At 48.1% G+C, this 22064-nt stretch overlaps 1 long non-coding RNA gene across 1 annotated transcript in view; it reads right to left on the bottom strand.

Annotated features, from left to right (window-relative positions):
- Positions 1-10341: 10341 nt before the first annotated feature.
- Positions 10342-22064, bottom strand: part of LOC129383555 (uncharacterized) — a 58002-nt gene continuing 46279 nt past the window's right edge. The window contains exons 2-3 of the long non-coding RNA XR_011895977.1: positions 20577-20630; positions 10342-10569 (exon numbers count right to left, since the gene is read on the bottom strand). This is a non-coding gene — a long non-coding RNA (uncharacterized lncRNA). The remainder of the gene's footprint in view (positions 10570-20576; positions 20631-22064) is intronic.

Genomic DNA, 22064 nt, shown 5'->3' with positions numbered 1-22064 from the left:
TCTCAATTTGGCGTGTCGGTAGAGCTGAACCGGGTTGTATAATATCTTTGAAATTCCTTGATCACATCTAAAATGCACTGGGTATGTGCCACTTCTTGGTGAACGGCTTGCTCGCCAACGCTCAAATGAGTGAATTGCGCCATAAATGCACTGGGTATGTGGCGCTCTGCAATGAAACTTGCGCCAGCTCTGATGCCCGAGTACGCACCGCTGCGTGTGCGTAAAGTGAGGGAACAATTCTCAGGGCTCGGACGCACGTGCGGACTTCTTGGCAGCGCAACTAGGTGGCACTGCTCGTCTAGAAAGAAGCCCCAGAGAGAAGCCCGGCTGCCGCATGACGCGTTTCTCAGCGTTCACACCCGCCGGCGCGGCATGTATTTTGGTGGCATTGCCATTTGTTGGGCGTGTTGGTAAATTGAAAGCATATTTAGCGCCAGCAAACAAGGACGGAAGGGAGACGACAACACATAGCGCATTGTGTTGTCGTCTCCCTTCCGTCCTTGTTTGCTGGCGCTAAATATGCTTTCAATTTTGGTGGCCACGCGCAGGCTTCGCGGCGGCGACGATAGGAAGATAGGAAGCGGAGTCCCACTTGAGTGCACGCCTCATACGTGGCTCGTTTCGACGGTGACAGCACGTTGTGTCGCTAAATTGATTCAGTGCTAAACACATTACCGTTGACAGATATTACGAGATCGGTTTTGCCGAATTATATTGACCATCACAGAACGAAGTGTATACGTGGATGCATGCCTACAAAGAATCAGCAAAAAGAAAAATACGTGAGGGGCGGACATGAAAATAACACGAAAAAGAGGAAAAGAAAAAAAATTGCCTTTGAGTATGTCGTCCGGCGCAATTGACACGGCCTCAAAACCTGCTATGACCCCCTTATGGTAGCAAGCTCCAAGGTCGCAAGGACGGTTCCCTTTTCATTCCCAGGGATGATAGTAGTGAAGGCGGCGAGCGCTTACAAAAGATCACTAGCGGTAGGCACGAGGTTGACACTCGAGCTCGCTTTCGGTGTGCCGTTCCTGAACACCGCGTTGACTGTCGCGAACACCCGGTAATTAAACCGCTTTAGAATATCAATGAATAGAGTGGCTGAGCGCTTCGGAGACGTTACGCGCGTAGACTTTCTTGAAACCGTGGCTGCATCTCGGCGCTACAATCCGACCACAATTCAACGATGTCTTCTTTCAAAAAGCATGGTGCCAGTCCACGTCAAGCCTGAGCTTCTGTACCAAAAGCCATTTAATTAGTAGAACTTGTGAGACGGGGCGCCGCGAGTAGCCCACGGGAACCTTTGAATTCTGTGAAATACTGAAGAACTTTTCTACTTGACTTTATTTTTAGATGCAGAAACGTGGGAAGCTAGACCACGTATACGGGCGGCTAAACCAAAATCATGTAGTCGTTGCTCAAACAAGAATAAAGAAAGTAAAAGAACAAAGAGTATATTATTAAGCCCTCTACATACACGAAAACAAGAGCACAAATAATGTTTATATGGGCACCTGCACTGGAAGCAGTGTACGATGGTCGCCCATGTCGCAGGAGTCAGAGTTCACACAAGTATTTTGACATGTGCATATATTAAGAAAACATGGCCGCGACGATGGTCCGTTAAAAATGAAGCACAATGTAGAGAGATCAAACATAGAATGAAATCTTTACGCAGTCCGTAAGATTAGCGTCCACTGAAAAATCGCGAAGGGCACTCATGGCAGGCCTCGGTTTATCAGGGGGCGACCACAATCCAAGCACTTTGCTCACTAGGAGAGGACGTCTATCACGTATGCTCAAGCGGTCACGCACACAAAGTCTCTGTTGGCCATATTAAGGTCAGTTTCTGATAAAAACGAGTTGGACGGAGGTGGGTTGGGCACTATTGAGGACGTACCGGACACCGCCTTCGGGTATAGTGGATGCGGATGGCTCTGTGCGGGGAAGTGAACAGTACAGAAGGGACCGGACTAATTGGAAAACGAGCCAGGCCATTGGTTGCGGTGATGGCGAACAATGTGTCCAGCACCGTTGCGTGATGGCTGTTCGCCATCATTGGTGTACGAGGAAGGGGGTACAGGCAGTCGCGAAGCGTGGTGTCCGCGCAGTCTAGTGCAGCGTCAGGATTATTCACGACGCAGACAGTTGCAAACAGACCCATGCTCACGTATTCATGCTGAACAATTTCCTGGATCAAGGAAATAGTCGGCGTCGAGGTGTCGGAGGGCGTTGGTCTATAATCAGCGGGATATGCGACCTCGAGTTGGTGTAGGACTATGCTCGTTACGTCGCCAAATGTAGTTGACAAGATGTAGACGTTGACAAGGGGTCAACAGGACGACGTTGCGGTGATGTTCGGCAGATTCGCGAAGTGATGCGAGATTGCCGGCTTTTCGCCTTCTCTAAAAGGCGGCACTGTGATTACGCTGTCAACGGTCGTCCTGTTGGTAAGGACGAACAGATAGAAGGTGTCTTTGGCGATGCCTTTCCCTATGTGAGCGCTATTCTCAGCCTCGGACATCTCCTGATCAGATTTTAGACAGAGGGTCATCAATGTTGACTTTTTGACAATGTTGGTCAACAAGGGCTCAGTTCACGTCTGGGTACGCGTACCACTAATTGTTTCTTTTTCGAGTCTGCTCGAAAACGGCAAGCTGTCGACAAGGCGGGTTGCTGAGAAGGTCGCGGAGCTGCAGCTTGAAGGTGGGTGTCGCAGCTGGTGAGCTGTGGGTCTTAAACAAGGTGCGAGCGATTTCGCCGAGCTGGAAGATGACCTTTGCCAGCCTTACAGCTAGATCCCAGTCGTTGTGTTTGCTGACACATTCGTACGTGCTGAGCTACTTGTCAACTTCAGCGCCATCCATCAAGGAAAAGGTGCCGGGATCAGAGCACCTGTGAGAGGCCGATGAACTGAGTGGTTGCAGACCTGTACTCGGCGGTGACGTGTCTTCACCTGTAGGTCACTGTGATAGAGTCGAGATGGCATTCGCTGCGTAGCTCCATCGTCAGAAGTGGCACACAACACCTACACCAAGCATGTTACGTAGAAGTAAAGTAGGCAGAAAACTATTTACCCGCTATATTTGCAAGTACATCAAGCACTGCCCAAGATGGAGATAGTTGAATTTAAAAAGTTGAACAAAAACGCTTCATAGCTGGTTTACTGCGAGCCGCACAATTTCTCTCACTTCATGTATATTAATAGGAATTGCTGAGTTAAAAATTAACATTAACAATGATTCATAAAATTATTCTGGCGTCTGTACAGCTGTCGCCTTGTTTATACCCGTCACTCATATTAAGCTATAAATGGAACAGCAATCTCCATTTGGTCCGCGGAACGTAGGTTGCTTGACTATCCGCGTGACACATAAGCCACCGTGGCGTCACTGTCATCAAGCTTGACACTGTCATCAGACCCGCTATCGCTTCTCTTAAACGACTGTCCCAGAAACGCCTTGAAATGCAACCATTTTATTTCCGTACCGCGAGTGCTCAGTTGCTAGGCCAACCTGCTTCTAGGTCAACGACTCGATTACCAGCTGTTCAGCTCCATTTAAATACAGGTCGAATGCAAAGCCCCATGTCTAGCGGCATTGTAACTCAGCCACGACCAGAGTGCTGCTAAACCACCCGAAAAAACAAATGTATCGAGCTCTGTTCTTACCCAGAACACACACACGCACTGACGCGCGCACACACACACGCGCGCATCAAAGCTCAACGCACACGCCAGCTCGCAGAGTCGTCAAAGAGAGAGAGAAATAGAAGACAGGAAAGGCAAAAGGTGTCCGTGTGGTCCAAGCATGTGAGTCCCAGCACTATTTATTCACCTATATAATGATGGAGGTTAGGTTAGACGGTTGTGCGAATATGGAGAAAGGAAAATAGAATGGTGTATTACGAGGTAACATTGTAAGAGAGAGGTAGGTCCACGCGTCGATCACGGCAGCAGTATTTCAGCGCACATAACGAGAAGGGATATTTACATACCCTAAAATAAATGGTGGCGTTTAGGAGCTGACATCCTCATTTCTTGACCTCGTGCAGGACCAACCATTCAACTCTGTTGCGAGATTGCTTCAGCAAGGAGGTGGTGGCAAGTCTAAACTTTGAATTCTAGAGAAGCCGTCGAGTTTTATTCCTGCGGGAGGTCAAAGTACCCTACTTCTGCGTTGTACCCATGTGTTTGAAAATCTGTCCATGAAAATCTGGTTTGGCACCGCCGCCACTGCAGCACTCTCCCAAATGAGAGCACGAAAACGTCGTTAGGATGAACAAAGACGGCGCGCACCTCAAAATCAGGGGCATGTCTGTCGCAGCTCTCAGCATTGTATTGCGCGAATACTTTTGGGGTCGCTCAAGGGAGAACAAGAGGAAGGGAAGTATTGCTAGCTACAGGCGGACCTCTCCTTGAAACTACGGCTTGCAAGTGTGCCGGGTGAACGGCGTTTACCAAGTACGGTGTCTGCAGCCCGTTTTGTTACATACAGGGAACGCTCACTGCTAGGACCGGTTTGAAATAGGCAAAGCAGGCGGAATGCCTTCCATCCCACGTGGCCCTACCAAGCCACCTGCCGAAGCCCGAGCTCACTGCGACGTCGTGTACCGTCATGTCTTGCAGCCGCACCTTGAGCCACACTCTGCATGCATTTGAACTTTGATTGAGAAGTGGCAATCGTTCCGTATTTATAATCCTTCTAAAAATGACTGCTGTGAGATGGGAGATATTAAAAATAAAGAAGCACACAATTTTTCCATCGTCTGCCACTTGCGCGCTTAGCAAAACAATCATACGGTGGATAGTGCTGCACTTAGAACCCAAGCTCTGCCGTCACTCAGCGTCTACCTAATTAGTGTGTCGTCAGGTTCAGACGTCTGCAAACCGCGTGATCGGAGAAAAACCCGAATACTTTGAGTACTTCCGCACGCTCGGAATGCAGCCGGGAGCTTTGGGTTTCCAGCCTGTGATTATATATGCACTAACTACATAGTGCAGCGTGGCTTTAGCTGCTACGTTCACCGACTGCTAGGAAATCTAACGTTTCCCGAATTGTTGGGGCCCGCAAACATTTAACGCCGGCAGGAATTTTGCCGCTTGTTCAATGCGCATTCATTACGCCGAGTGGCCATTGATCGAGTACTCATTTGATATGTCTGATAATTTGCAACAGTGCCGTATTCACGCACGAAAGGGGGTACGCGTGAAAAAAAAAATTCTAGACTACGGCAAAACCTGGTTTCACTCTCGACTGAAAGCAAACTGTCCCTACCTTGCCCTGTCCGCCGCCATGCTTGTTTTGTTGCGTAGCAGCGGGGCGGCGGCCATCGTTGGTTGCAATTGGCACTCGTTCATTCTGCAGCAAATGCGTTCGCTCAATTAGTGAGTCGAGTCGCTGCTGCTTGCATGCACCTGCAGTTCAACATTTTCATATCAGACTAGCCAGTGCAAGGCATTTGATGCGATACACCTACCTAGTGAATTACATTGTTTACAAGAACAGCGATGCGACTGAAAATTGATACGTGGCATTAAGAGATAGCGATGATGCACTCACACCGCCGCTATTTTTTTTATGCTACGTATCACATTTCAAGCGTATCACTGCCATGTGTCGTTTTGGTCAATAGAAAAACTTCAAAAATTTCTCGTGCGCGTTGTTTACAAAAGCATTTGGATAATTTTTCCAGTGAAGACATGCAGACAAACTTGAATAGAATAATGAGCAATGAAATGACTAAAGAGATAGAGAGAGATGGTGTGTTCCCAAACGCGGTCGTTTTCACGTTTGCATGTTTGTACAAGCTAGCGACACATTTACTAAGAATGCATGACGAGGATTCCATTTGTAGAAAGAACGTGGAGAGGTCAGCCTGAGCTTATGTACGCTCCCATAGGCCGGTAAACTAAACGGAACCCACTCAGATTCACTCACAAATAATAGTTTTTGCTCAGGGCTCACTCGACGAAATTCTATCCAGCCGGGCTCCTTCAGTCTCAAACTCACCAAATTACGGCTCAGCCGGGTTGTTTCAAACTTGGACAGAATCGGACTCAAGGGTCTGTCTGAGTCTGAGCTACTCCGAGTGAGTCGACTAACGAGTGAATTTGCCGAACTATATATATGCTCTAACGATACAACTCTGGGTTGTCGAAGGGAAAAAGTTACGGTAACGCTTCACTCCGTGAAGGAGGATCATGCGCAAGCGTGTGGGTGCTATAGCGCACACGACGCTATCGGCCATCGGTGCGCTATCGGCCATCGGCCATCGTATATTCAAGACAGGGCTCGCGCGGCCACCCCATACGCAGCAGCCGCCAGAGTAGAACGCACTGTTGTAAACATTCGCTTACTATTTAAATTACCTAGCTTAGCGCGCACAGGCAAGCAGCAAGTGTCCGCACTAGATAACCGGGGACACTCGCAGTCAAAAAGCTGGCGTGAGGAATCGCGGCAGCAGCAGTGAGCGAAATGACCTTGGTGGTGTCTATCACTTAACGCAAACTCAGAGGTGAGAGCACAGCGCACGCAGAGGTACGAGCCTTCGGTCCACCTAGGCGGCCGAAGTACAACGCCCCCGCCTCATCCCCTCCCCCAGTGTCATGGTGCAATGCGCTCGACGGAATACGGCACGCTTCCTCCTGTTGCATCTGGGTCGCAAGCCCCAAGGGTAGCGTTGGCCTGGTGGCCTGGGGCACAGCTGGAAGGATCCGAAGGCCCTGGCAAAGGATGAGTCGACTGCTAACAGAACAACTTGTTTATTCTAGCATCGCAAAAGAGCGGCCGGTCAGGTCGACCGAAGTGGAGAGACGGGAGACCACGTTACTCGACGGAAGAAATCGAAGCCTCTCTCTTGGCGTCCGGGGGCAGCTGCTTTTATACTCTCGGAGTCGAGGGCAAGAAGGAACGGCTCGGGATGAGGCGCACGCGACGGCGGCGCCCGGACACGTTGTGACAAGAAGTGACGTATCCGCCGGACCGGCGCCGGTCAGACCTCTTCGCTTCACCGTTGGGGAGCTCCTCTCCCCGGCTGCCGCGCTTTGACAAGCGTGGGCACCAACATGCACACACACTCACACACACACACGAAGACACGTGGCATTAAAACATGCCTGGACGCGCTTGGCGGGAGGCGTTGCGGCAGCGCTGAACTGGCCAAAATGTCCGCCGCTTTGAACGAAGCCCCGGCGTCTGTTGCATCCGCGCCGGCTATACCGCGCGTCGGAGGAGAAACGTAACACTCCTCTCGCGCACGCGAGATTGAGCCGCCGTCGCCGGTTCACCGTCTTGACATGAAAATTGTAACAGCGCAAGCACATGCAACCACAAAGTATCAAGGACGAGACAAAAGCGCTGGTTGCATGTGTTTGCGCTGTTGCAATTTTTATGTCAAGTATGCACCAACTCGCCCAGAAAGAAGTTTTAATGAAGTACGGTTCACCGTCGCACGCTTTCAGTCGCACACACATCGTACGGCGCGGGAGGACGATGTCATCACAGACGAACCCGGTACGTATACATCGCAAGAACAACCTGTAGCAACTGGCAGAGATCAACCCAGCTCGCCTCCTCCTACCTTCCTCCTCCGCGACTCTTCGCCTCGTTTCTCCATCGCTACTTCGCTCAACGTTACCTACACATTCATCTAGGCCATGGGGTTACTTTGCTGCGCGCTCAATTCGTACTCGCCCCGGCGCGCAATTCTCTTCTCCTACAGGCGCCTTCCTCATTCGCTTACTTCGCGGCTTCAGACAGACACCGTCCATTTCACGAGCTACCCAGTTACGCTTGCGCGTCAAAATAACTTTGTGCGTACGACAACGAAGCTGTTCGTGTGCAACCTACAAAGACACTGCTTAGATATAATGTAGTACATTTTAATATACTTTTGGTTCCACTGTCTTCCACATGTTATCAAAACAAAAAGAAATAATGCAAAGGTTGTCATTATTTATTCAAAGAAATCACTCTCTTTTTGAACGCGCTAAATCCGGCGCCATAGATTAGTAGCTGTAGCGTTGCGCTACCGAGCTCTAGGTCGTGGGTTCGATGCTGAGCACCGCTGCTACATATTGATGGGGGCAAAATAACACTCGCGCGCATGCCTCATTACAATATTGTGGTATGAGCACGTAAAAGGTCATACTTTTTTTTGATACTCTAAGATCTTTTTATGAATGAGTGGAATGTATGTTTATTATGAATATGTTATTGGGCATATATACAGGCAGCCGCAGCTAACTTTAGCCAGAGTTTGAAAATATGCGAATGCCCCGTAGCGGTACAGAACCAATGTAATGTTGTTTGCCGTCGCTAGCAGATATTCAAATTGTATTTTTCATTCCGCTTAATTAGATAATCAGTCTTAATTAACCAACTTCTCAAACATTACAATTACATTAAATGCGTCAATGAGAAACTTGTAGGGTGACATGAAAAACCTCCGATATAGCTTTCTGTTGCTCAATACGTGATTGTATATGAAACTGTTTTTCCGAGCATGAAAGAAGCCCGCGAATACACGCAAGGTGCCTCGAGCGGCCAGCCCCTCGTCAAAACGAGAGTGTCAATGCATACCTGTTCGTGGGTGTTGGTTTGTGCGAGCAGATGTGACCGTGAACGCGGGTACCTATATGATGTGAGCATGCGAGAGTATGAGCGTGAGTAGGTACCTGTGAGTGCTAGTAGACATTATCCACGCCTCCAGTGAAATAGAGGTAGCGTAGTACAAGGAAACGCAGAATTTAAGAAGACCAATTAATGCTTTGCAGGGTGCTGAAAGGTGAGGAATGCAGACGGAACACAGATTGTTAAAAGAAAGCACCGTTTACAGCGTTGAAACGCATATCGAAAATTCGAGGGCACCTAAGCACTTCTTATAAGTTGTGAACGCTAAAGTACTTATGTCGAGTTGAACGCGCCGCTGAGCGGTCCTTCTAGTTATGAACCCCTCACAGGCGTAGTTTTAAAGCGAAAGCTTTACTAACCTTGTCGAGCCGAGTTTCGCCGTCGCCAGTAATTTGACCTTTATTTGACGGCAGCTGCGCCGTAGCCTTGGCAACGCGCCGAGCTCCGCTGCCACCGCCGGCTTGGCGCGATCGCCTGCCGGCGATCGCCTAGTCAGTGCGAGCTTGGCCAGGCCCCGAACACTCTCAAGTTCAACAAATGGCCACAGAGGGCGAAAAAATCGCCCGCGCGGCGCTGCTAAAGAAACAGGCATAGTGTACCAATTAAAAAGGTTCCCCATTGAGCGCATTATCTCCCGCTAGAGGCGCCGTAGTAAGCGCAATTTTAACCTACAATCTTTCTTTAACAATAACCGAAGCGTTTGTATTACATGACAAAGAGTACAAAATTATAATTCTTAATTTACATTGTATTCTTTATTACCAACTTTGTTGTTTTTTGCCATTTTAAACGCATAATAGCGCTCAGCTTCATGGACCTCCCACGTGACCTCTGGCCTTGATTTAAAAATTTTACCGGTATGTTCGCGTGTAGTGCAGGTACGGATTCTTTGGTTCGTACATCGGTTGGTTATGTTGTGCTAACACCAGTTTATTGCGCTTCGATCGCTCGCGTTATTTAACTTGGGGTGTTAGCCCGAAAGCTAGGTTTCAGTCGTGAGCCATGTTGAACATGCCTGCATCGAAATGGGAGCCGAATCCTGCTGCGACTGGGGACGGCAATACCGGTGAGTCATTTAACGTCGGTGCTTCAATCGTTATGTAATATATTCGTCTCGTTAACTTACAGGCGGAGGCAAGTTAACGAACTAGATGCTGCATTACATATGGGCAGTCAGGACCCTCCGTTGCTGTTTCCGAAATAAACTTTCAGTTGCGAGGCCATCATTATACACACATTCATGAAAGAGAAAGCTATATCGGAACGCCGTCACATTTTTCATCTCGTAGCCGTAGCCATGGGTGACTGAGTAGCCTTATCGTTATATTTTTTTTTCGAGTCCGCCGGCAACTTCTTTCGTTCACAGAACCGAATAACCCTCTGATAAGCTGAAGCTAATGTACTGAATTTAATGTATTAAACAGTTGTACGCATGATAATTCATCCATATTTCTTACCTGTTGGTTCCAAATGTTCTTGCTGTTCAGTTTGGGTTACCTCAGGATTTTGCAGTAATGAAGTGGTACATCACGTTCATGCACAAAAAGAATGTATCATTTCTAATAGCTTCATGTCGTTCATTTATTTGCTTGTGAAACCAGCTGTGTGATCTCTTCTAGTGTATAAACGAGCAGACAAATGTTCTCATTTGTGATCTTAATAATACTTAAGCTGTTCACATGCATTATAGTTATGCAGACATCAATTTTACAGAAAGTAACAATATTTATTTACCATAGAAGGATCGACATTTGGGCGAGTCAGCGCTGTCCTGTGTGTTCCTGCCGTCTGTCATCGTCTTTTTGCGCTGCCCCTTCAAGATGTTCAACCAGTACCAACTCGAATCAGCGCTGTCCTGTGTGTTCCTGCCTTCTGTCATCGTCTTTTTGCGCTGCCCCTTCAAGATGTTTATTTACCATGCTGCTGAAGCACCCTAGAACAAACAGTGTACATTTGTATGTGCTCTGTAGTCACAAACCATTACAATGTATATGTCGCACCTTTTCGCATTTTATATCGCAAAATTGCGCTTATTCAATTTCTGATGCAGTCAAAATTTATGTTCCAGACATGCAGTAATGAGGACGGCACCAGTATAAAGTAACACACTCCATGCACTAAACAGAAGCTGCTGCCTGCTACAACAAGGTCATTGTGTGGACTTTGGCTGCTACTACAAGGTAAACAACACCTGGCTCAGAAATAAGTATGCTTGATATATGCTGTATTGGCTTGCTAGACTTGAGACACATGCCATTTGTTTGTAGCAGATGATATGAACGTTAGTTTATGTTTACAGTTCAGCATAATTGGTTCAAACATAAAAGAAAACACTACATGAGTTTGGATAATCTCTGCTGTATCTCATGTGCCACTGTTCTGCCCCAACAGTCTGTGCCAAGTACATCTTGGTCATCAAGGGAGCCCCCATCTACACCAACAGGAAGGGGCTGGAGCCGAATTCGCAAGACCACGAACAAAGAAGCCATTTCAGAATTATTTGGATGAGATATCATGTCTACGGACGACTGTTTCAAGAGTGAAAAGAGCCTCCGCCATCATTCCACCAGCACGGATATTGGCCGAGTCGTCCAGGTACCTCAAAAAAAAAAAAAAATTCTGCGTGTTCAGATGTACCTGCAACCTCTGAACAAGCACAGACGACGCTGGCCACGAGTGTTCCGTCAGCTGCCTTTCCTTAGTGAGCTTCCTGGCCTTGCCAATTCGTGCCAAGTATAATTTTGTTTCAATGAATGCAAGTTTTTCATTCCACATTTTTGTTAGAGATCCTTCCTCTTCCTCATGCAAACATTAAAAGTCAACCGATTCTTTGCTCATATTTAATACCTGTCACTGTCTAGAAGCAAGCATATGTGTAGCAGTATTTTCTAGTGTATGTTGCCATGAGCAATTCCTCTCCTGAAATAGTTGATGCGGCATTGGCGTGTGTCTTACATTAACCTTTACACTGTGTGCTATGTAGCATTTAACTTTTCTTAATGTTTTTTGGCTTTCAGTGCTTGCAAGGTAGAGTGGCTTCTTTCTTGAATGCAAGCTTTCTCATTTCCATATTGAATTCATAGTCTCATTCAGGATTGCTATTCTTGCTCGACAGCCTGTGTTTTTGTGCAAGCTACATTGAAGTGATTGATTGCAGAATCTGGTTTCGCTGCTGTCCGACTTGGTACTTGTCACCGTGTTACGTTTCTCATATGTGGGAGACTGGTCAGTTGCATTGGGAAACAGTCTCTCAAGGCAAGCACCTGCTCCTACAGTCCGCACAGTGACATAGACTGCGAATTTATACGCACCGGGGTTGGTGCTCCCCGCTCCGTCCTTTCCTGCTGCTGCCGTGTGCTTGTGGCCTTCCATAATTTGGCGTCAACGGAGATCTCATACATGATTACATGGTTCTAAGTGTATGAAGTTGATATCCACATGTGTGGAAAGGCCTGCAAAAGTGGCTGCAATATGGTGACGTCCACAAAACCTACCATGCCCATATTTAGAGAATGTGGGGCACCAAGTGTGAGTTACACATTAGTGGCATGCGAAAGAATAAAAAGAAACATGCAGGTTGGAAAGGCGGTAACGCTAAAATGCCGGGCACTCCATGTCGCTGTGTTGGCTGCGGCAGCAAATGCTTGCGTAACCCGATTGCTTCGCAATGCAAGTTGCTCATCTTCAACGGCTACTGTCGGTGCAAACACGTGGGACAAGCTGTCCAATCTGCTTGCGCTGCTGGTTGTTGCTTGTTACCAGACTACCATGTGCGACGAAGGCAAGCACTATGCCTACAGTCGGACGGTTGAATGTGTCGCAAGCCACCCATGTGGGTGTATACTCACTTTTGTCATGTGGATGGTAGCCAATGTACAGTGCCAATGTATGGACTGAGCGTTATGTTAGAGTATGCTGAAGTGATTTGATTGTAGAGTCTTGTTTCAATGTTGTCCCACTCGGTCATGGTTGCCGTGTAACATTTCTCGGATGTGGCGGCCTGGTCAGTTGCATTAGCCAACGGCCTCTCGAGGTAAGCACCTGTTCCTGCAGTCCGCACAGCGACACAAACTCCCTGTTTACATGTACTGTGATTGGTGCTCCCTGTTCGTTCTTTCCTGCTGCAGCCGTGGGTAATGTGTGCTTGTGGCCTTCTTTGGCTGCGATTTGGCGTGAACGGAGACTATCATACATGATTACATGGTTTGAAGTGTATGATATCCACATGGGTGGAAAGGCCTGCAAAATGGCGATTCCCACAAAACAGACCATGTCCATAGTGAGAGCAGGTGGGGCACCAAGTGTGAGCGAAACATTAGCGGCCACCGAAAGAACAAAAAGAAACGCGCAGGTAGGAAAGGAGGTAACGCTAGAATGCCGGGTAGTTCATGTCGCTGTGTTGGCTATGGCAGCAGGTGCCTGCGTCACCCGATTGATTCGCAGTGCAAGTTACGGCGACTGTCAGTGCAAACAGGTGGGGCACTGTCCAATCTGCTTGCGCTGCTGGTTGTCACTCGTTGCCAGACCGCCATGTGCGACGTAGGCAAGCACTGTGCCTGAAGTCGGATAGGTGAATGTGCTGTAAGCGACCTGTAGTGCGTGAATGCCCCTGTTGTCATGTGGATCTTAGCCAATGTACAGTGTATTGTCTGAACCTGATGCGGTGATTGAAAGCAGTCTGATTTGATAATGGTCGCTGTGTTATGTTTCTTCGATGTGGCGACCTGGTCAGCTGCATGGCCGACAGTCTCCCGAGACTGCTCCTGCAGTCCACACAGCGACAAAGACTCCCAATTTACATGCACCGTAATTGGTGCTCTCCCTATTTGACCTTTCCTGCTGCAGCCGCGGGCAAATTATGCTTGTGGGCCTTCATCGGCCGTGATGTGGCCCATATGGAGAACGTGGGGCACCAAGTATGAGTTACACATTAGCGGCCCCCGAAAGAACAAAAAGAAACGCGCAGGTTGGAAAGGAGGTAACGCTAAAATGCCGACTAGTCCATGTCGCTGTGTTGGCTGCTGCAGCAGATGCCTTGCGTCACCCGATTGCTTCGCAATGCAAGTTACGGCGACTGTCGATGCAAACAGGTGGTGCACTGCCCAATTTGCTTGCGCTACTGATTGTCGCCCGTTACCAGATCGCCATGTGCGACGACGAAAGTGAGCAGTTTACGAGCTCACGTTAACGGCTTCAGCGTATCTCGAAATGCAAATTTTATTTCTGCTCTTGTACGAGAAGGCGCACTGCTTTCCTTCTGCCAATAAAGTCGCACTTCCTGTTCACTCACTTGTGGCTTGTTTGTATGGGCGTCAGTAGAGGCTCTTTAGTCTCCTGGCAATTAAAACGCGGCAGCTGAGGCATGCCGCAAAGCCAGCAAGGCGAGACCGGCGCCTACCCAGCGTACGCCGCCGGAATCATGGAGGAAGGAAAGTCAGGAGAGGCCCTACCCCCTCCGCGCGCTAGAAGAAAAGTGTGGAGGAAGTGACGTAGTACGTTCTCTTTTCTTGCTGATTTTTTATTTCTTTGCCGCAGCGGCCACGCCTTTCGGGCCACGCCTTTCGGGCCACAATGGCGGCTTTGTTTTGGTTCTGCGCGCTCATACGTGTTGCTCCGTAGGTTTCGTACCATGGCAAAGGCGCCGTGCGGGCAGGTTTGCGTTGGCCTTCGAGTTTTGTTGCGCTGCGTTATCTGGGCCGTGCTCTCCCGGATGTTGCTGTGGCCAGGTGGGACAGGAGGAACTAAAATTCGTGAAATGAACGCGCATGCAAAGCTGTACGCAATGTACCGCGCCACGGCAATGGCTACCGACGAAGGAATATCCGCGGGAAATTTTTCCCTTTTTTGCGAAATCATGCTAACGTGCTAACGATTGCTTAGTATTGCTGCGGAGCGCGCGGGTCCAAGCAGCACGGTTGCGCCCAGCGCGGTGTGGTTTCGCGATAAATATAAACAAGAGAGGAGAGCTGGCCCGATAGGCGGACCAACGCCATGAGCAACGCCAAGTTCCGGCTTCACTTTAGCTTCACAAAGAGTGACGTCAGGGCCTCTCCTTAGTTTCCTTCCTCCGTGACCGGAATAAAGCGGCCATATTAGATATTTCACTAAAAAAAAAGGCATTTCCGCTTCCTATTTAAGCAGCGCCATCTGTCCGGCCCCCCGCTAAGTTCCATGCGCTGCCGCTTCTAATTTTCGAACCACTGTGGAAGGTACAGTTTCCCTTCTCTAATGTTGGTTCTTTATTCTATGGCTTGGCCATGGATTAGAGCGAAGCTGGGCCGTCTGTGAGCGTTACGCGGGAGCGGGAGACTTTGAGCCGTCGTCGCCAAGCCGCGTCTGACCACTCCGCGGATATCGCCCAGCGAGCTGCTTCACTGGACAGGCTCTGGAATGCAAACGTCATCGCACAGATCGATGTACAGATCGATGTACATGCACAGATCGGGGTAGCGACCGCATTCGCACCCTGTCCGTCTTTGCTTCCACGCTGCGCGTGTTCGCGGTGTCTCTTTGCATCTCTAGCATTTGCGCTTTCCCTGCGGCACAACAGGCGTCGCTATACCGCTGAACGATGCGTGTCTATCCAAGTCTAATAACAGTCATGTCTAGCCACCGAGCTAGGCGCAGCCGTCATACGTGTCTTAACGATGACTGTATAGCTAAGTATAATAATTATAGCTAAATCAAAGGTGAACCAAGTGAAACCAGGACTTAACCAGGCTGCACCAAGCTTTCGCTTTGTATATCCAGGGTTAGCTGAGCTAAGCCGCAGCCATTTTTGTTTTGTGAGAGGCAAGCGAGCGCGTTGAGACGCTTGGCGCGTTTTGATTAGTCCTTACCGAGGCGCAGTTAGAACTCAGGCGAGAGCTTGCGCGCACGAGGAACGCGCGGATAACGCAGGCTTTTAAAAGCGGGACAGAGGGTGACGTGGCATCGCGGCAATGCCCTCTCCCCTCACGCAGCACCTGACGTGCTAGCACAGCAGCACGTGTTCCCTTTCGCCCGTGCTGCTCCGTCGAGGCGCGCTCGTGACGTGGCGTCGCAGCAAATGACAATGGGAGGTTAGGTGCCGTGTCGCTGCTACAGACGACAGACGCGAGGCTATTTCGTTCCGCGGGCTATTGGACGCTTTCGCATCAAAATGTTGAGGCTTATTGCATCTGCTACTCTAGCGCACAGTTATCAAACGTTGCGAGATCAAAGTGCGGGAACGAGGAAACGACTACGACAGTGCCTCCCGTTTGGCCCGCCGTCCCATCTCCGCACTGTTAGCACTTCGTCAGTGCCCCCCTCCCCCCATGTCGCGAGGCGTTCACTCTCCGAGATGGAAGAAGGAATGCACCGGCAGCGGAGGGGAGGCTCGCGCACCGGTTTGAGTCCGGTCGGCACTCTAGTCCAGACGCGGAGAGAGGGTGGGCGTGTGTTCTTGCGGCGTTAAGGGCTATTCCGAGCACGGCGGTGGACTGCTTGCGCGGTGCGTCGAGAGCGATGAGGGGGAGAGAGAGCGTGGGGACGATGGCGACGGTGGCTTCTCTTTTGGGCCTCGTCGTCTTTCCCGCGGCTCTCATTCAACGAAGCCTCAGCCAAAAGGCGCGCCGCCCGAGCCTCCCGTCGTCTCGCGTAGCCGGATAGCAATGCGCGCGTATAACTCGCCCTCGCGCCGCCACAGCCTCAGCCGTAATAAGACCTTCCGAGATGGGGAGCAACAGCATCGCGCTCGGTGTTATCGCCCTCTCAACAGGGACGTTTCTCTTTTTGCCCTTTCGCTTCCGACTCTGCTGCGCAGAGCAATTCAAACGGCATTTTGCGTTTGTTCCTAAGTATGTGCCTAAATTTACGTATATATTCTCATTCTCTAAATAGAAACACCTCTTATTACTTTCCTGTATAGGTCCTGCGTCTCCATCGCAATTATTTTTAAGTTGTCGTGAATGTTCATATTGTGTATGTAGAACGAGCAACGTTTTACGTTTTTATTTACTCTTCTTTACTATATGACTGGCCGATTGCACTATTTCATTTTTCTGCACATCCTTTTGGATATTTCCTATATCTAGGCTCCTCCTGCATATATGCCACTATAGGCCGTAGGGTATTGAATAAATAAATAAATAAATAAATAAATAAATAAATAAATAAATAAGTGGGCTGTTGCTGTATTTTAGTGCTGATAAGTTGCTTGCCATATTGTGTATAGCGCATGTAGCTACATTATACGCACCGATGATATGACGCGAAGAAGGAGGAGATTCGTAAACCTTTCGGTTGTTAACCATTCGGTTCATTTACGTTTTGATACGGGATGAATTCCTTCAGCATTAGTTTTCTAGAAACCACCCTCATTGCAACCTTGTCTCCTGGTGGCTCGGGCGCGAACTTATTTCAGGGAACCCTGAGTCGTAACAGCCGAATCTGAGCGCACCAAGAAGCCCAATCACGATTCTCATTGTCCGGAACGAATGACGTTCAAGGGGCTTCGAAAGACGCAAAAAATTGCAGGCTGTTTTCGAGGAGTTTGAAACCGATGACAGTGGTCCGTCCACAAAGTTACGACATAGGATAAACTAAATACTCACACAAGGTAACAAAAAAAAAAGCCATCTGGCTTTTGGACGACCTCTTTAAATATTGTGGGCGTGTACAAAGTACAAATACCGAAGAAAGTTCAGAGCCAGCCGCTAGGTCACAAATGAACGGTTTGGAGGAAAGAGAAAACGGGCATCTGGATCGGCGATTGAGAACGCCGGCGACAGCGTGGTCGTCCGACCGGGCCTTTCGCGGCGCAGTGGGTGGTTTCACATTTGCCCCAGGAGCCGCGCCCTTGGCGGGGCAAGATAAGGCATTCCGGGAGGAAACGAAATTCGAAGGGAACAGGAAGTGCACTGTTATATCAGAGAGATCAAGAGATACCTTTCACAAGCTTTGATTTCTGACTGCCTAGTTTGTTTAGGGTATTTGTAATGTTTGTGTGCCCGCTTTATTTATGCATTAAAAGAAATCAAACAGTTCGACTACACTGTTATAATGATCAGCTCGTGCACACTATTGCAAATTTATTTACTCTAATCGGAATATCCAATCCGCTGCTCCTATACAGCTCGTGCACATTCTGTTTATTTGATAGACCAGCGACTGTATATGCTTAAGCATCCCATTGTGTGGTCAAATCGACGTTTACTTGATCTCGACTGCAATATCCACTGATATACACTTTCAGCTACCCAAATTTGTTCTTTAATTCAAGCTGTCGCCTCCTTGTGGCTTATGCTTATCATTTTCCAATCTATATATTGTTGCGCGGTCTCTAAGCTGTTGCTTTTGCATACTACAAGCTCCGGCCACACGTATAGCACACACAGGACACACGAATTTTATGATTTCTTGTTTAACGCGTGATGCTGCCAGTGTTGAGATCGGTGTGACTTCCACTTGTGCTTCGAACCCTCGTTATTTACTTAGCATATTCTTTTATTGGAATTGGCGCGCTCTCTAACTAGTTAGCCAACAGACTAACGCACTCTGCACATTTGGAAGAGACTCACGCCCGATTACGAACTCTTATTCTTCCGTAAAAGGTTATCGAACAGTACATAAGATTTCTACATTTTTAAAGTTAATACTGTTATTGGAATATAACACTGTTAAAATTGTACTATCTTAAAAATTTCTGAGTTCTTAATATACGGAAACGAAATAAAACTATGTGCGAGCGAGCCGGTCATTAAACGTATAGCCGGCTGTTAAGGCTGTCCGTATTCAAGCGTGTGCAGCAGCTATGGGTAAACATATGTGGAGCGCCTCTACAACTTAGTGAATCGGGTTACATATTTCTGCAGGATGCGTAAGATCAACGAATGTTCATATATTCAGGTTAAAACGGTGACGTACGTTAGAGTAGGCTCTTCTCTAGTCTCTCCGAAATGGACCAGAACGCGGTGATACAGTGCGCAACGCTGCTAAATTTTGTCCATCATTGTAATCTATTTGCTTAGGAGCAATTCAGCATTGCGTATTGAGAACTGCCTTAAGAAGGCAAGGAGATTTACGGCACAAGAAAACCAATAACTTGTTGAAGTAGGGCAAAAAGTACTGAACCATTCTGGTAAAGCAAGGGCGGCAGGAATGCTACAATGCCACTGCATAGAACTCAATACAACTTTTTTTCCAGATTTCAATACACTGATTGACGTGTAGAGGAGCCACTGCTTTGGTTTTGTTAATGTGATATAGACGCGCCAAAACCACGGTAGGAAGAAGAGACAGAAAATGGCGTTTTTCTTACGTGTTCGTTGCGCGTCTATTTCACACCAGTTGCCATGTATACCAACTAGCCAGGCAGCATGCTTTACTATGCTTTTCTTTTCATTTTACAACATGATGAATAATTGTAGAATTCTGCTCAATTATGTTTTCTGTGTTCAACGTTCAAAATAATTCTCCACACCAAGCGTACAATAAGGTCCACATGAATACACGCCAGCAGACGTTCGCGTTCCTTACGCGCCGGGGTACATTAGTGGTTATAACGTTTTGGCTGCGGAGGCTGAGGTCGCGGGCTCGAAGATGGAGGTGGCGGCGTTGTTCTAATAAGGGCTGAATGCAAAAACTCGTTTATCGTGCTGTGGACGCAGGCGCAAAAAAGAAAATCCAGGTGATCAGAAGGAATCCGGAGCCCTTCACTAAGGCGTCCATCATAACCTAGTTTGCAGCGGGCCTGTTATAAGAACCTCAATTTAATATTTATTTCTTCTCTCGCTTTATTTATTTGTTGTAGCTTCTTATGGCTTCCGTGTAACCCAAGGGCTCAACGGTCGATGTTTACCTGTTTCCAGCTGCTAATGGCTTACATACAAGCACGCTGATGAGGGACGCTGAGCCTTACGGGTGTATTCAGCGGAGGGAGCACAGTTGTTGCTGACTGCTGCCAACAGTATATCTATTTTTTTATATAAACTGTGATCCCAGGTGTCACGTGTAGCTGGATTCGCACAATTTGTTGGCTGTCATCTTCATTAAAGCAACCGTTAACTCTCAAGCAATGAATTTTGCTTGTAAATTTACAACGTGTACCCAGATGCTATGGCTGGCTTCCGGAGTGGGCGCTCATCCATTGAGAATGTCATCGATTTGATGACGTTTCTTCAACATCAAAAACGTCTGAAACGACTCACTGCGTCATTATTCGTTGACATGAAAAGCGCCTATGATAATGTAGCACATTATGCCATTATACAGGCTCTGATTGAAGCCAGAATCGGTGGCCTCACTTTTCAGTGGCTGTGCAGTTATTTGGCCGAGAGGGATTTCTTCGTGATGACTGAGGATGTCGCCACGACTCAACACCACACATTCCGTGAAGTACTGCAAGGCGGAGTGTTGAACCCGACGCTATTCAACCTAGTGCTCGTTGGCCTAGTCAGATGCTTGTCAAGCACAGTTCAAGTATCAATCTATGCCGACTACATCTGCATTTGGGCGTCTGCTGTAACACGACTGCAGGTACGAGCAAGGCTACAAAAGGCAGCTACGTTATGAGCACTGTACTTGCGAAAACAGAACTTAGAGCTGTCTTCAGAGATGCTGCCTTGTTACATTCACTCGGAAGGCGATGAAGGGTCACTCTGTAAGTGTCAATGGACAAGCAAGCGTCAACTGCGTTGTCATTCCTCTTTCGAGAGCCGACGCAGCGAAAAATCTTTCCGCTCTTGCGCGTGACCTAACATTAGCTCAGTGGAATTCATCCGGGTTCACAAGTGCACCTCTTCATACCCTGGACCCTAATTTACAGCTCCGTATTCCGCCCGGCCTTCCACGACGCAACTGCACCCTTCTAGTCCGTCTATGGCTTGGAGTAGCATTTTCAGATGCGTACTCCTTTGTTATCGCAATGGCCAACAGCCCACTTTGCGACTTATGTGGGTCAATGAAACAATCGCTCACCTTCTTTGTAAGTTCCGGCGTTTCAACCCGCCAGGATCAGTCCTCTCAGCCTCCCTAGAAAAAGTGCACAAGCGCTCAATAACACAAAACGACATCCTTGGAAACTGGCCTACGCGAACATCAGCGTGATCCGCTATGAAGGCGTTGCTGCGGTACTTAAAAGACATGGGACTTTCTGACAAATTGTGACTGTAGACTGTGTGACGTAGGATTGTACGGTGACACTGCGCAACACTAGGAACGCCTTTGCACACAGTGCCCCCAGAAACCGTTCGTGTGTATTGTGCGTACGTGTGAGTGTGTATGTTTTTTGTTTCATTTTTAATGTACTTTTTTTTTTGTCCTTTTCTCTCTCCCACCTATCGCATCCCTTTGCCCCTCCCCCAGTACAGGGTAGCCAACCGGAGATAGTCTCTGGTTAACCTCCCTGTCTTTGCCTTTCTCTCTCTCGACCAATAGTCCCCTTCCGCACTGAAGGTAAAATTGCGCCGATCTTTCAATGCAAAAATAATTATTCTGTCTTAGAAAGCACAGGCACGCGCATCTAGATCTTTTCGTGCTTTTGTTTCCTGTTTTGTTTCCCAAATTTTCTTTCCCTCTGTATATATAAGTACGTCCAGTAAACAAAACTCGATAGTTGGTAGCGCTCGTGCGTGTGTGTCTTTGTGCACATGTCTAACCTCATGGTGCAAAACCAACCTGCCCAATCTTTCAACTGACTATGCCTGTGTCTGCACCGTGGTGAACATTACCTGGCTCACGCCTTTTTAGCGGGAACTAGAGTCGTCATCTATACATAGCAGCGCTTCTGCAACTGAGATGCGCTTCCGGATATTGCAACCGGGAGGCGTTTAAAGACGTCAGGCCTTCTTTTTTTACTCGCGCGTAGTAAGTCGTGTGCTGACGGCACGGTCATGATGCTGGCGTAGTACCTAAATAAAGATTCTATTGGCTTACTTGACACTGACAGCAAGAGGGCGTGATTATTCATTATTTGCTCACAGAGTTCACCGCTGTTTTATAGTCATAATGCGGATACCAGTAATATTATATCGACCACAATAACATTATTCGTCACTATTAAGAGCCGCGGCAACTTCTCATTATTTGTGGCTAGCTGCTGTAATAAATTGCGTCTGCTGAGGTGCGACAAAATTAGGCAAGAACTCATCTCACTATAACTGTCCATAGTGAGCGATTAGCATTCGAGCAATATTAACACACGCCATGTTTCAGAAATCAAGTTATTTTAACATCTGCAGCTGTAACTTTGAGGCTTCCGTTGCTTCGGCTATATGTGACGTGATTCAGTATCCTCCATGTTACATTTGCGCTCATTTTCCGAGGTCATCCATGTGCATGGCGGCATCACAACAACTGCGTAATGTCGACGCACTGACGATGATGCAATGGCAAAGAAGGAATGACGTCGATGGAACGACAAAGGCGGTGTGACGACAACGGCAGGACGACAATGAGATGACGATT

The sequence above is a fragment of the Dermacentor andersoni genome, chromosome 8 (assembly GCF_023375885.2).
Source record: "Dermacentor andersoni chromosome 8, qqDerAnde1_hic_scaffold, whole genome shotgun sequence".
Lineage (NCBI taxonomy): Eukaryota > Metazoa > Arthropoda > Arachnida > Ixodida > Ixodidae > Dermacentor > Dermacentor andersoni.
The sequence above is the reverse complement of the archived record's forward strand: the minus strand, read 5'-3'. Positions and strand labels throughout refer to the sequence as shown.